This window comes from Nelumbo nucifera, chromosome 2 (assembly GCF_055504915.1).
Source record: "Nelumbo nucifera cultivar China Antique chromosome 2, China Antique-T2T, whole genome shotgun sequence".
NCBI classification, from domain to species: Eukaryota; Viridiplantae; Streptophyta; class Magnoliopsida; order Proteales; family Nelumbonaceae; genus Nelumbo; species Nelumbo nucifera.
Window position 1 is genome coordinate 87,883,702 of NC_142650.1, and position 14,795 is coordinate 87,898,496.

Genomic DNA, 14,795 nt, shown 5'->3' on the forward strand with positions numbered 1-14,795 from the left:
CTTACCCAAGGATTCTTTTCAAGCATGCTAACCCCATCTCTTGATCTCTCTCTTTCTCCTCCCACACCAGAAGAAAATAAAAATCCTCCTCCACAATCCAAATTCCAACAGTAATGGAGATACCATTTACCAGAGAAAGTCCCATCACCCTTCATCCCAGATGCAGACTTTGTTAATGGTTGTGCACACCACTGAATTAGGTATTCCTGCCCCGAATTCAGACAACCTGTTGGATACTGCCTGAATTTAAGATTTGATAAACAGAGACAAATCAGGAAGGTTTTCATCTTACACTCAATTGCTATAGATCCAAAATAGGTGGCTGATAATGAAGAAAGGGAACCAAGGAAACCACCCATTGGTATACATGCAACACCTACACTAAATTAAATAAAAAGAAAAGAAAATTAAATAATAAGCACATAGATAATCTATTTGGAAATAGTATTCTACTAAATTAGCTTATGGAAGTTTTGATCTAAAGTCACCTAATTTTTTTATTTCTAAAGAGATCAAAGGAAAAAACAAAAAACAAAACCTTGAGGCTTTATCAAGTCTGGAGCCACTACAACTGCTGGAACCATTGGAAGATCAGCAGGGAGATCTTTAAAATGTTGGTGCAACCAAAACATTAGAATTGAGAGGATGGGGTGAAGCCCTGTATCCACGACAGAGAATAAGGAACCAAGGAAACCACCCATTGGTATACATGCAACACAAACATCTATCCCAATTAAATAACAAGCACATCAATAATCTATTTGGAAATAGCAAGCCCAACCAGAGTGTTTACCGGTGCACCACTCAAAGCACTCCCTACTTTGGTCTTCTCTGACCTTTGACTACAAAGTCCCCCAAGGCCCAAATCAAACCAAAGTTAAACAAGGGAGAGAGAGAGAGAGGAAAAATATATATCACGAATTGGCAGAATCAAAATCCCAAACACCAATACTGATCTGATATAAATACCTAAAATTTCTAGAACAAAATGGGAAGAAGTGCACCTGTGAAGATGCAATCTTGAACTCATGAGGTGCTCTTCTTATCACTGTCATCAATAAGAAAAAGTAAATGCCAAATACAGAAGCAAATTAAACTGGTACATAATGCAAACACACCAAAGACACAAATTAATAGCTCCATCTGGAGGTGGGGATAGATTCCATATAGTTTAGAAAAACAAGGGGCATTAAGAAATCTTAAATGAGGTGATTAACAGAGGCTATCATAAATTGCCACCCCTACTTGCAACCTGCTACATGACATGGGTGGGTTAGATGTACTGGGCCATAAATTGCCACCCCTACTTGTAAGTTAACTTTGGCAACTTTATGCCATCAACAAATCCATCAAAAACTTCATACCATCATCAATTCTGAACCCTGTCAATAAACCATCATCTTAAATTCTGAATCTACAAAGTTGTCCATGACATGGTAAATGCTTATAGATTCTCTAGTTTTCCTAGTTGTTTGAATGCTGAAACTTAAGCTTTATCAACTTGAGTGCTATGAACAAAAAACAGATTTTATGATTGATTTTATTTCAACTTTTGTTTTTGCTAAGTTCCTTCTTATCTTTTAATGCAGGGAAACAATCCAGCATGCTTGCGTGAATTTTTATTGCCAATTCTCTGTAACAACTCACCATCTGGAAATCCTAGATTACAGGTTAATATCTGTTTGTGGAATGAGTAGTTTCCAATCTGATGCTATTTCTTTTCCTTTTCTCTAATGAAGATCTATTGGTTCCAAAGACACCACCTACCTAAGGCCCCAGAATTGACAGGGCAAGCCAGTCAAAGACAAGTTAAATGACACCCTCACTAGGAAGGAAAGAAGAAGAAAGATCCAACCCCACAGGCTGGTAGAAAGCAATAAATTGCCACCACCCGATCAAAGATTCAACTAAGATACTTTAGAGGTTTCCGCCTGTTTCAACAAGCAATCAGAATGACAAAAACCAAATCAGCCTAGAAAATATCCTCTTCTATTATGGAAGACTGAAGTATTGCTTCCTTCCCAAATCCCTTAGACAATAGCATATATAAACCATCTTAATGACAATTCCATAATCAAAGAAAGAAACTAAGTTTTTCCCAACTTCTATTCCAATGACAGTTCCATAATCTACAGGTATTTCATTTTTGGGTCAATTTCAGCTTCATAGAGTAGTTATCTATTTTGCACATGTCATAGGAATATATTTAATGAGTCCAAGAATCAGTGGGCTGATAAACATGAGAATGCAGGTTATGTCTGAGAGAGGCCACTTTGTGTAAATAATGCCAAAAGCCAAGTCCAAGAATTAGTGGGCTGATAAGCTGAGAGAGCACCAGCTTAGGCTGCATCGCTGCTGTCATAGGAATAGATTCAATGAGTCCATAAATCCATGGACCAGTTCCTTCTCCAATACTCCATTCTCTCTCATCAGGTCAAGTGTATTTGCAACCAAAGGCATTTTTAGTGAACCATGGGTGTTGGTCATACCTTCAGTAAAAACATGTGCTCTAAGATAATAGCTGGTATCTCAGGACCTTTTAGATAGAGTACAGATACATCTGAAGAAGCTGGTAGGCAAACTTGCCATCAGTGTTGGCAAAATGACAGAGGTAGAGTAATCTGGTGTCTGAAATGTGATAGGAGGGGATACTGTGATAGCTGCATTGCTAAGAGGTAAGGGTGCATAGAAGTTACTCAGTTGCAGTGTAAGAAACTTGGTATCCCACCTGGTTAACTGTATGTTTAATGGTTTCTGTGGTTACATTATAGGTATCCTGACATATCATATGAGGAGATCCAGAGGGTATGCCCTGCATGCCATGGGTCTTGTAATTGTAAAGCATGCTTACGTGGAGACAATTTGATAAAGGTATGACATTCAATGGTTTAGCCCTTTGAATAAGTTGTTCTAGGGTTAAACATACTAATTAATAGTTTGGATGGTTTCTTGTTGCTGAAATTCCTTTCATCTTGGCTTCATGAAATGTTTATCTCTAGCTTCAATTGAGATGACATAGCCCTTGGTCAAATATTTATGATATTTGCATCTGATTGTAGGTTAGGATACAGGACATAGTTGTGCAAGATAAGTTGTAATATCTCCACTATCTATTGTCCTCAGTTCTTCCTGTAATCAAGTAGATCCACTCAGAGCAATGCTCTGAAATGGAGATTGAAACCAAGCTACAGGTGTAACCTATGTTCTGTTTGAGCTTTAAATATAACCAAAATTATCATGTTTTTTCCTTAAGAAGATTTTCAAATGCATGGAAGATTATTATCAACATTTGATCATGATTGTAGGTCTTTTATTGATCTTTTTATTTTTTGTTTTCTTCCTATTCTTTTTGTATGCTTTTGTTTCTTTTTTCTGTGTGCCAGTTCTTTACTGCTTTTTGGACAGCCTGTAGCTACAGCTCTTGATTTCTTATTCATAATGATTTTTATTTTTTTTTTATGGACACATGAAAATTTTATTGATATAAAGAAAAAGAATTAGTTATAAACTTATAATGCACAAGTGGAAATGTGCTATCTATCAAAAAATAAAAAAGTGGAAATGTGCCAAAGCACGCCTTACCCAATTTTTTTGAGAAAAAGGCTACTTTCATTAACAAGTGCGAAAATGCGGGTTAATCTGAGTGTAGCCACTTGTATAAAAGATGCCAAAGGTTATGTCCTTATCTAATCCACCCCTCCCAAGACCTTACCTAGTTGGGACCAACATTGGGTAATGGCCTTTTTTCTTTATCAAGTTAACTTGGAACTGAGTTAGAAGTTATGACTGAATATATTTAGATGAGTAAGATTGGATTCTACATGATACCAAGTTCTAGAAAAAATGCCTATTAGAACCAAAATACTTAAAAAAGAAATTTAAAAGAGAACCTTTAAGTGGTTACATAGTATATCTTAGTAACTTGGTATATTTAGTGTTCAGATCCATTTCCCTTGCATGAGAGCTTCATTTCAATAAAAGAAAGGCAGCAAGACAAGACTTAACAGAAAAATAGCTATTTGAGTCTGGGTCCCAGATCCTTGAAGTCTGAGTTAGGGGATCTGAATGTAGAATGTTGTAGCTCTTCTAACCTCTGGCAAGGGACACCTTTTGAGCATTAACCTCTAGCCCATCTGTGGCTTGGTCTGGAGAATGTACTATATATAGCTCAAGCATGTAAATGGGGCTGGTCTTAAGGATACCCTTTAACAATTTCAGAACTGTGGCAAATTTACCAGAAAATGTGGATGACTACTAATACATCTATAGAGACAGGGAGAGTATGTATTTTATTAGTAAAAATGGTCAAAATATTGTATTTTTCCTAAAGTATAGGCTCAAGTCTCATTGGAGTTATTTAAAGTCATTTTTATTGATGAAATATTATATGAAAATCATTCTAAACTCATTCTATTAAAAATTAATATACTGAACACTTTTCTAGTTCAGTTTATTATAGTATTCAGAGTTCAACTTCAATACATATCCCATGGTTAGGATTTGATTCAAACCCAAATATAAATGCATTGAATTTGAATCTGGGTATAAGCAGAAGATCAAGACTGTAATCAGTCTTGAATCCTAATAGGTTTTAGGTTTACAAAACAGAAGAAAAGTAAAAGAAAGGAGAAGGAATAGAAGAGAAACAGGAGAACACAAGGGGTTGAAAGGAGGGACAGATTCTAACAGATCTGCCGCCGCCACTCTCTTATTATTTATAGGTTATGTTCAATACATAATGGAAAGGACAGGTCTGCCCTTAGTACTTACATGATAAATAAAGTAAATAACAACTGAAATAAATAACTGAATTAACAAATTGACCCAAACTGACACTACTATAACTGAAACAAATAACTACACATGCTGTCCTACGAACACAGTGAAGACCACTGCTGTGGGGCCCACATCAGTATTCTCTACACTCCCCCTCAAGTTGGGAGTAGATATCTATCATTCCCAACTTGGATAGGTCTGTCTCTAACTTCTTCCTTGGTACAGCCTTGGTGAGGATATCTGCGAGCTGCATATTAGATGTGATATACGGAAGACACACTTCTTGTGATGTGACCCTCTCTCGCACAAAATGTCGATCAACTTCGATATGTTTAGTTCTGTCATGCTGCACTGGGTTGTGGGCTATATTAATAGCTGCCTGATTATCACAATACAACATTTAGGGCTTTTCATAGTCAATACCCAACTCTTCAAGTAGTGACCTCAGCCATAAGATTTCAGCCACTCCGTTAGCCATTGACCTGTATTCTGCTTCAGCACTAGAGCGGGAAACAACACTCTGCTTCTTACTCCTCCAAGAGACAAGGTTACCTCCCACAAGGGCACAATATCCAGAGGTAGACCCTCTGTCATCAACACTCCCAGCCCAATCGGCATCTGTATAGACCTCCACCCTCATGTGATTATTGTTCTTGAACAGTATACCTCTACCCGGGCATCTCTTCAAGTATGCTAATATTCTCTCTGCCGCAAGAAGATGAGAAGTTCTAGGGGAGTGCATGTACTGGCTAACAACACTAACTGCATAACTAATATCTGGCCGAGTGAGGCAGAGATATAGGAGCTTTCCAACCAACCATTGGAACATAACTTTGTCTTCAAAAGGCTCCCCGCCCTCTACACTAATCTTGTGATTTTGTTCAATGGGTGTATCAGCAGGCTTAACACCCAACTTTCCAGTTTCCGCCAACAGATATAGAACATATTTTCTCTGAGAGATAAAAATCCCCTGCTTGGATCTAGCAACCTCAATACCCAAAAAGTACCGTAGTGCACCAAGATCTTTCACCTCAAACTCTTGATGAAGGAGATGTTTGAGGGACTCAATCTCATGGTTGTCATTTCCTATCACCACAATATCATCAACATATACTGCAAGTAGTGTTAGAGAGGACTCCACCCTCTTGATGAATAGTGTATGATCTGACTGGACCTGTACATAACCAAACTTTCCAAGGGCTAATCTGAACCTATCAAACCAGGCTCTAAGTGACTATTTCAAACCATACAATGCCTTGTTCAGTCGGCAAACCTTCTTACCTGTCTCTGTATCATAGAATCCAGGAGGCAACTGCATGTAGACCTCTTCCTGTAAGCCTCCATTCAGAAAGGCATTTTCAACATCCATCTGGAACAAGGGCCAAGAATGATTTGCTGCAAGGGATAACAGAACTCGGATGGTGGTCATCTTGGCTACTGGGGCAAAGGTCTCCAAGTAGTCTATACCATAAGTTTGAGTGAACCCCTTTGCGACCAGCCGGGCTTTGTACCTTTCAATAGAGCCATCAGCATTATGCTTCACAGTGAACACCCATCTGCATCCCACCGGTTTCTTTCCTTTTGGTGGGTCAACCAGTGCCCAAGTATTATTCTTCAATAGGGCATCCATTTTGACTTGCATTGCATCTTTCCATTCTGGAACTGACAAGGCTTCTTGCACTATTCTTGGAATAGGGACATCGGCAATGGAAGTGAGATAGGACCGGTAAGATGGAGATAGACGATCATAGGATAAGAACTGTGAGATGCTGTGAGCTGTAGAAGTGGTGCAATGTCGTTTCCCTTTGCGAATGGCAATAGAGAGATCAAGGTCATCCACAAGAGGAGAAGTGGCAACAGTGGGAGGTGTCTCAATAGGCTCTGGATCTGGAGCCGCAGAAGGAACTGGAGCTGACCGGGACTGCCGATGACTAGGATCAACCTGCCTGTATCGCCTGTGATAGACTCTCAACTCCTACTCCCTCTAACCACCCTCACCACTACAACCTTCATTACCCAGTGGAATAGGTAAAGGAACAGCCCCACTCAAAACAGCCCCACTTCCACCAACCCCACTTCCACTCTCACTGCTCTCCCCCTGAGGAAAGAAACTCATAAGAGCCCCACTCTCACTGCTCTCCCCCTGAGGAGAAACCCTAGGATAATAGGGTGTCTCCTCAAAGAAGGTGACATCCATGGAGACAAACCTTTTCCCTGAAACCAGATCATAGCAGCAATAACCCTTTTGAGTTTGTGCATAACCGAGGAAAATGCATTTGGAGGCCTTAGGTTCAAACTTGGAATGATGAGGCCCGAGAAGCTGAACGAAACAGGTACAACCAAAGGTTTTAAGGGGAACAATGAACAACTCCTCGTCTGGGTATAGAAGGGAAAAAGGGGTTTTTATATCAAGAACCCGAGAAGGAACTCGATTAATGAAATAAACTGCTGTGAGGATAGCATCACCCCAGAAGCGAATAGGTACATTGGAAGTAAACATAATGCTTCTAGCCACCTCCAAGATATGCATATTCTTCCTTTCGGCAACGCCGTTCTGCTATGGTGTATAAGGGCAAGTACTCTGGTGAATAACTCCATGGCGAAGAAGGTAGGAGGTCAATGGCTGAGCAAAGTATTCCTTTGCATTATCAGATCTAAGGACTTTGATTTTGGCCCCAAACTGAGTGAGAATCATCTGATGGAAGTTTTGGGTCAAAGCAGGAACCTCATCCCGAGAACGCATCAGATAGACCCAAGAAAAGCAGGTATGGTCATCAACAAACAGTAGAAAATATCTGTACCCACCCATAGAAGAGATATGATATGGCCCCCAAACATCAGTATGCACAATATCAAAAAAGGAATTACTCCTTTTATTACTTAAAGAATAAGAGGTTCTACAATGTTTGGCAAACTCACAACTCTCACACCTCAACTTTGATAACTCAATAGACTCAAATAAAGCATGAAACAGACTCTTCAAAGACTGAAAAGACAAATGACCTAATCGATTATGCCAAAGCATAACCGGACTCACAGACTGGGAAACAAAAGACTTCTTATCCACTGACTCCTCCCGACGAGAACTCTCTCTAAGCAGATAGATCCCGTTCGTCTCACGGCCAGTCCCAATCACCTTCCTCGTCTCCAAGTCCTGAAAAACACATCGATCAGGGAAAAAGGTTACTGAACAGTTCATGTGTTTGGTAATACTACTAACTGAAAGAAGGTTAGTATCAAGCTTAGAAACATGCAAGACAGAAGATAAAGAGATAGTATCCGATAGCTTGATGTCCCCCTTGCCCGAAATGGGAACAAGAGAGCCATCAGCAATGGATACTCTATCTCGGCCAGAGGACAAGTGATAAGAAGTGAACAATGATGGCAAGCTAGTCATATGATCGGATGCACCTGAATCTATTACCCAGTAGTGGTCAATATTACTTGGAGCTGAAGATGGTGACTGAGATGGCTGAGCTGAACTCCCAACTTCCTTTTCCAACTGTATGAGGGCAGCCCGAACAACGGCTAAAGTCTCTAGGGATGTGCCTTATGAGGATGCTGAATCAGTGTTCACGACCACATGAGCATTACCCTTCTTATTTCTTAGTTTTGCTGGGACCAAGTGAGGATGTAGCTTCCAACAAGTATCTTTTGTGTGCTTGGGTTTCTTGCAATGTTCACATACCAGATCCCGTTTATCTTCCTTCTTTTGGTCTCTTCACTATGCACCAGGGAGTATGCTTGAGAAAGGGTCATACTATCTCTTGTCAATATCTGTTGTCGCACAATGTCATATTCTGAATTCAAACCAATCAGAAACTCAAATACCCTATTCGTCTCGACTTGCTTTCTGTGAGTCTGTGCATCTTTGAGACTCTCCCACTCAAGGGTCTCTAGATGGTCAATCTCATGCCACAAGGATTTCAAGGTAGAGAAGTAGACAGAAACTGGCTTCTCTCCTTATTTAAGGCTGTTCACCTCACTTCAGTTCATAGGCTCTGGCAACATTAAGGGGTTGGGAATAGGTTTCTTTCACAACATCCCATATCTCTTTGGTTGTCTTTGCCCACAAGTAATTTTGGCTGATATGTGGCTGCATAGAATTACACAGCCATGTCATAACCAAATAGTTCTCTTGAACCCACTTGGTGTATGTTGGATCCTCCTTGGAAGGTTCTTTCACATCTCCCAAGAGGTAACCCAGTTTTCCCCTTCCTCCAATAGTCATCATGGCTGATTGAGCCCACTCCAAGTAATTTGACCCATCAAATCTCATAGCTGTAATCTGAAACCCGGTTTCAAATACACTACCATAACTGTTGTTTCCAAAACTACTTTCTCCCTGACCCTTAAACTCCATCTTTGATCAAGAATCAATAGCTACAAATTGTTAGAGCCACTATACCAGAAAACAGAGTAAAATCAAGCAGGTCTGAAATCTGATCTGAAACCAACACAAATGTGATCTGAAATCTGATTTGATCTGAAACCAACCCAAATCTGATCTGAAATCAATCGGCATGCACAGTACCAGGCAGCCTGTCAATTTGAGATGTTATTTTTTGAAATCACTACTGTGGGGCCCACTGCTGCGAGAGCAGAATTAGGGTTTCAACTATAGGTCTGAAAAAAGTGTTCAACTACACTCTCCAAGCAAACTGATCACCTCTGAGAGGGGGGCTTCGGCCCAACAGTCAAACCCTAGAAACAAACTTAAAACAGTTCGGCATCTCCTTCTAGATAGGTCCAACCTATCTCGACTGATTGCAGTCTCTGAAACTAAATAAAAAAGACTTACTTATGGATTTCGGTTTACTGCCTTCTAGGGTTACCTGAACCCTAACCTTCGTTGCTTCTTCCTGATTACCAACTCTCTGCAAGCCGCGGCAAGTCCTCAACTGCTGCGAACCTCTCCTGGTAATCTCCAAGATTCAACCGCCGAATACTTCTTCATAAGCTTCCAGCCCTATCTAGTCCTCATGTGATCGGCTGGACTAGACACACATGAGAAGCCGTAGATAGGCTCTGATACCAAGTAGAAGATCAAGACTGTAATTAGTCTTGAATCCTAATAGGTTTTAGGTTTACAAAACAGAAGAAAAGTAAGAGAAAGGAGAAGGAATAGAAGAGAAACAGGAGAACACAAGGGGTTGAAAGGAGGGACAGATTCTAACAGATCTGCCGCCGCCACTCTCTTATTATTTATAGGTTATGTTCAGTATGTTAGACAGTTTTGTATGCCCTTAGCTTCAATCAGAATGATGTACTTTATGAGTTTATTGTAAATGAATAAAAGTGCATATTTGATTCATGTTCCCTTGGTATGTTTCTGTGTAATACCCTTAAACTGAACACTTAATGAGACTCGTGTTAGTTTAGAATGTTCACAGCCAGTGGGTCGGTCTGGGGAGACCTATCCTGACAAAGCTGACACTGTGGTGCCACCAAGTCGGTTGGGGTGGCCTGTCTCAGCTGCCAGGGTGAGACCCTAGGCACAAACAGTGTAGGATTAATTGAATCTTTGAACTGGACCAGATTTCAAGTATTGCCCTGGACCTTGGAGATTGATGGGCAAAACTGGAAAATTACACCCGACCCCTAGACTCGATTATGATACTACACTAGGTGTCGGATTGGGCTGTCTTTGATGTACCAATCAGTGAGATCCTTAGTGGGGGTCAAAACCTGAGTATGTTGGGACAGTCCGAGAATTCATCTGAGTGGGTGATCATAGTGACAGGATCAGCCCCTTTGTTGGACAAAGGTAATGATCGGGGATGCACTCTCACTGATGGAAACCAAGACTGCCAGCAGCCGATTTCAACCGTTGAGATTTGTTTTGCAAAGTATATTTCATATGAGATATAAAAGTATATATTATTATGATTTCTAAAATGTTTGCAAGAAGGTTTTAATTCCCGGGATCCATACAATTAGAGAGTGCAACACTGTTCCTTGCAGCCGAGGGAGAGGTCCTCTCTTGTCGAGTAGTGTATGATCATTATGGGCTGAGAGGTTAAGTGTAAGACCATTGAGGATAATACCTGATGGGCTAATCTTGCATCTGCCCACAGTCCCTGGGTGTTACAAGGTGGCTTGGCCTAGGGACCACTTAGGGTAAGTGTTGGGCCCATAGAGCCCATTTGACGGGTTTCAGGGGGTGCACTGTCCATAACAGTGTATTCGGCCAGGCCTTGTAACAAAGGCTGGGCCGAACCCATGTGACTGATGTGTAGATCAACACTTGGGTCCCATGCCATACAAGGAAGCCCAACTGGGCAGTAGTTAGGAAGGTTAAGTGGGTACATAAACTTGATGGACCTAAAGCCCATTTCGAACTGGGCCATTTTATTAGTTAATAATGGGATGAATTCTGAGATGGATTAGCAGATAGGATAGGGTCTTGACCCTATCCACTCAAAGAGTACAGATCTGAATGTGATTCAAATCTAAAAACCTCCTAATGAGATTAGGAGAAAGCTAATCTAATCTGCAGATAAGATAAGGGTTTATCCTTATCACCTGAAAAGAAGGCTGATCCAAATATGATTTGGATAAGCAGCTCCTAATGAGATTAGGAGCTGATCTTTTTAGGTTAACAAAAGAAGGAGACACACATCAGATTTTCTTCAATGCTGAAATCAAGAAGAGAGAATTCTGCACCCTGCAAATACTCTCTTGCCGCCTCCCTATTCTTGCCGCCCTGTTTGCCAGTTCGATCTCCAGTTGTGGGAGAAGTCAAAATTGGATCTTGACATCAGTTCTTTGAGAAAGGATTGAAAGGAAACTGTGCTCACGTACCATCCTGCTGATTCTTGCGAAGGACAGAGTTCTTGGAGAAGAACACTGTTGATTCTACTCCATCCTGCACTGCGCCATCTTCAGTGGGAGCAATCTTTGGATCCTTCCTTGGGCGTGAACACCTTCGTTGGGAGATACTATTTCTCCGTATCAGGTACAATCATCTCCTACTCCTTTTGGTTCAGATCTGGTTCAGTTTATGGTTCAAGAATGATCCTTAAAAATATGATTTTCTAAATAGGGAATGGGATTCCCAATTGAAGGGAGAGAAAAATTTTTGAAATTCGCCCCCTTATTCCGCAATCTTTGGGCGTCAATGGGATGGATCTCTCATCCTTTCACAGTACATAATGGAAAGGACAGATCTGCCCTTAGTACTTACATGATAAATAAAATAAATAAAAACTGAAATAAATAACAACTGAATTAGCAAACTGACACTACTATAACTGAAACAAATAACTACATATGCTGTCTTACGAACACAGTGGGGCCCACATCAGTGTTCTCTTCAGTATATATAACCTGTTCTGATGCATTTAGTATACCCTATTTGAATCCAAACAATTTGTAGCCCTAATTGGATTTGACTAAATTGCTGAGCTTTTAAGCTTATGCCATAAAGAGTAAAGAGAATACATAAACTTTAAATCTTCAGAGTTAAATAACATTATAGTATGTACCAAGATCAAAATTTTGCAACATATCAGTGACCCATCAATACGCAAAATTTTCATTCTTTGGGGTTTTTTACCCATTTCAGGGGTTTTTTACCCATTATAGTATACAGCCCAATATAGAAGTAAGATCCTTGTACAACAAATTTCATTACCCAAAAAAAAAGTATATCTTATGTGGTTGGTAATTCTGCGCAAAAGAAAAACCCAAGCTTACGTAAAATCCAACTACTAAGAGATTTGGTTAACTAACCAACCATTCTTAGACACAAATGTAATTGACTGACTAGGAACAAAATAACAACTAGTATAATTTTCATTCGAAATAGAGGAACAAAATAAAAAATAAAAATATAAAAATATAAAAATATAAAAATATAAAAACAGAGGAATGCGAATGAGACAGCAAGAGAGAAGTTTAGTACCTCCTTGGAAAATCGAAGTTGTCCTTTAGAATTCCTCAGTACTTAGACTAACAGCGTAGCATTTATCAAAGAAGTCAGAGCATACATGGTGGCAATAATGAAGAAACCCTAACAAATAGAGAAAAAGAGACAGCATAGATAGGAAAGAGTGAGATATTTACCTGTGAACCAAATGTTGTGGATGTGTCTGAGAGAGAAACCGCAAAAGATAGAGAGCATTACTGATGCGTAACCATGTGTGAGAGAGATAGACATAGAGAGAGTGTGAGTGCGAGAGAGAGAGAGAGAGAGAGCGAGAGAAAGAGAGAAAGAGAGAAACGACTGAGAAAGAGAGAGCGAGAGAGGGATGATTTGGGAGCGAAGGAGAGTGAGAGAGGGACGACAGAGAGAGAAAAAAAAGGAGAGAGATGATTGAGTGAGAGAGAGAGAGAGAGAGAGAGAGAGGGGGGGCGGGAGAGGCGCGAATGAAAGAGTCCAAAAAACACACAAATTCCCTCACGCGCCATTTCTTTTTTTTTCATTTTTACTTTTATGCTATTCCGTCGGTATAAATATCCTTATCCGTCGGTATAGAAAATTGCCATATCACGTCGGTATAGATTTTTAAGATCCGTCGATATAGATATCTTTCACCGACGGACTCTAATCCGTCGGTATATGTAGACCTACACCGACGGTTATTTTCCATCGGTGAAAATAGCCGTTGTATATGACAATTTTCTTGTAGTGTAATGATCAGGACAGAAACATTTTTGAGATCCTAAACTCTTCTCATATGGTGCCTCGACCTAGAATTATATTACTACCCAGACCTGCTATAGCCTTCTCTCTTCAATTTGATGCCTTGATGGTAGTTTGAGAATATCAACAAAGACTCGAGCTGGAATCAAAGGGTTGTTTCTAAACCCCACTAGTAAATTTGGACAGATTCCAAGTATGTTTTGGAAGCTGATGATGTGCGATCTGACCGCTCCCTTGTGTCTTGTGACTTAGTTCAAACAAGGTTCCAATCTGGCAAAGCCAAGCTATATGACCGAGCTGATGTTTGGGTGTTCGAGTTGAAGTGCGCTGTAGAGAGAGAAGGGTGAGAGTGCCTAGGTAGGTTTTACCCGCAGAGAACACTCTGATGCTTAAGTCAGAGAGACGTTACAAAAATCTCTTAAGAGTGTGAGAGAGCTTGAGTGTATCAGTGCACATACCTCTCTCTGGGTGGATTCGTTGTCCTTTTATAGTTATCTGAGGGTCCAGGTGCTTTGGATAACATCTATCATTCTTTGGCGGAGCTATTTCCACAAAATGAGATGTGTTAATGCATCAGTTACTGGATTAGCACAGCGATTACAGGTCACTCGATTAAATTGTGGCGCACAGTTCGGCGAACTGATATTGGCGCCCTCGAGGGTGGGGATCATGAAACGGTTTAGGCGAGCTCGCCTCGTTGGTTGCTCAAGCTCACCCCAACTCGGCTGCCTTCATGGTTGGTCTACATGAGGTTCTATAGGCTAATCCTGAAAAGAATGGTAGGATTCATCTTATGGACGCCAAAACTGTTGCGGATGGGTGGGCGAATTTCAAAAATTTCCTACCTTCCTTCCAACTGAGAATCGTATTCCCTGATTTTAGAATCAAAATTCAAGGATCCTACTTGAACCAAACCAAATCAGATTTGAACCAAAAGACAAGGGAGGGATTATACCTAATCTAGAGAAGCAGTATCTCCCAAAGTTGGTGTTCACGCCCAAAGAAGATCCCAAGATCAGCTCCCACTGAAGATGACAGAGTGATGATGGAGCCGAACCAGCAGTGTTCATTCCACAAACCAGGCTCTTCTGAAGAACTCGATGGAAGACTGTGAGCACCATGCGAACAATCAAGAACCTTTCTTGATCTTCTCTAACTGAGAACTCGAACTGGCAGAAAAGGGTGGTGGCGGTTGCTGGAGGACAATGCTAGAGAAGAAGATGGCGAACTGCTATTTTCTTCTCTAGGGTTATCTGAGATCCTATCTCAAGAATGCAGAGTTGTCTGCTGAAACTCCTAGGGTTCGAATTCAAGTAATTCAAATTAGGGTTTTCCTCCTCTTTCTTAATGATTAAGAAAACCTCCTAATCAT

The 14,795-nt window shown here is 40.5% G+C and overlaps 1 pseudogene across 10 annotated transcripts in view; it reads right to left on the reverse strand.

Moving 5' to 3' along the window:
* The window catches only part of LOC104606060 (AT-hook motif nuclear-localized protein 28 pseudogene), a 28,102-nt pseudogene extending 14,974 nt beyond the window's left edge, over nucleotides 1-13,128 (reverse strand). For 2 of the 10 annotated variants that reach the window (XR_016083120.1, XR_016083121.1), the window contains exons 1-3: nucleotides 12,844-13,128; nucleotides 1,005-1,048; nucleotides 6-240 (exon numbers count right to left, since the gene is read on the reverse strand). The product of XR_016083120.1 is annotated as an AT-hook motif nuclear-localized protein 28 pseudogene, transcript variant X1 (transcript). Of the gene's footprint in view, nucleotides 1-5; nucleotides 241-292; nucleotides 382-538; nucleotides 659-1,004; nucleotides 1,049-12,682; nucleotides 12,730-12,843 lie in introns of all 10 variants that reach the window. The other 8 variants (XR_016083125.1, XR_016083126.1, XR_016083122.1 and 5 more) reach the window with 8 other exon arrangements.
* Nucleotides 13,129-14,795: the final 1,667 nt, after the last annotated feature.